Source organism: Arachis ipaensis, chromosome B02, assembly GCF_000816755.2.
Source record: "Arachis ipaensis cultivar K30076 chromosome B02, Araip1.1, whole genome shotgun sequence".
Lineage (NCBI taxonomy): Eukaryota > Viridiplantae > Streptophyta > Magnoliopsida > Fabales > Fabaceae > Arachis > Arachis ipaensis.
Genome location: NC_029786.2, coordinates 87,018,247 through 87,019,693, shown reverse-complemented (window position 1 = coordinate 87,019,693; position 1,447 = coordinate 87,018,247).

Genomic DNA, 1,447 nt, shown 5'->3' with positions numbered 1-1,447 from the left:
TTTTTTATAAGTTGAAAAGTTTTGAGTCACGTTCAAACAGCCTGTCGGATTGTATCGTGAAAAAAAAAAATTAGATTCCAACCGCAATATCCGAAATTAAGTCTAATTTAATTTAATATTTATTTTGTTACGTTATTAAAATTTTCTACAATGTGAATATATAAGAAATAATGCTTTAATTGTTAAAATAACAAAGTGAAGTGATTATTTCAATCTCATTTATGCTTTGTCAACAAGGATAGGCACTGTAAATTATTAAGACTTGACTCATAGTTTCACATATATATGTCCCATAGAAAATTTCAAATTAGTGGTTAGGATCTGCTTGATCTTTATAAGATACCCACACTTAATTAGTCCACCATGAAGTTTATTTAATATAGTCTCTTCTTTAATTTCTTTTCAAATAATTTAGTAAATATTTAGGTGAGTTCGATATTGATTAACAATTTATCAAAAGTTAAGATATGTTTTAAAATTCATATTATCTCTACTAAGGAGTTCTTATGGCGACAAATTAAGAAAAAAAAATAAATCCGCATCCTTGAAGAATATATTCTCAACTTTAATTTTATATATAGCGTGTTAACCCCTTCTTAGAGAATAAAAAATCCCATTATTTAATTTTAATATTGACTAATTTAAAAAAATAAAATAATAATTAAATTTTTGAGAATTTATATTTTAAACATATTAATTTTTTAAAAAATATCAATAATATTTTTTAAGATAATAAACATAGATAAGTTAGTTTAAATTAAGATATTTTTCCTTAATCATAAGAGCTAATTTAAATATAGTGTATCCATATCTGTTATTTTAGAGAATTTTATTAGTATTTTTTTTAGGGATTAATATTTTCGAAGTGTAAATCTTCACAAGTTTATTTGTCATTTTATTCAATTTAAAATTACAATTGAATATGATTAATGTTCGAAAATTATTTAATTTTCTAATTTATTTGTAAAGAATACATATATTAATTATAATCACAAATGATGTTATTTTAAATTAAATGACTTATATAGTGTTGATCTCATTTATTGTTATAAATGCTAAATTGAATAAGTCATAATTATTTTTTATTTGTAATTAAATGAGAATAAAACTATATATTATCTTTATAGGCTTTAGATAGTATTTTTATTTAGACTTTATGATTTAAGAGTGACATGCTCAAATATAATAGTAATTTTAGAATTTTGGTCTTCGATATACTAAAGTCATTTTTCGTAATTCTTTTCTCATAAAAGGTTACAATTCAATTGCCCTACTAAAAATACAGAAGATTTTAGTTGAAAAAGATTAAAATAATTTTTTTATTAATTTTTAAGTTTTAATTTCTATGAATAAAAATATATTTTCATACTATAATATATATTTTTTTATGATTTAATATAGATGATTTAGATTATAAAATAATTGATTTTAACAAATAGTATCAGAA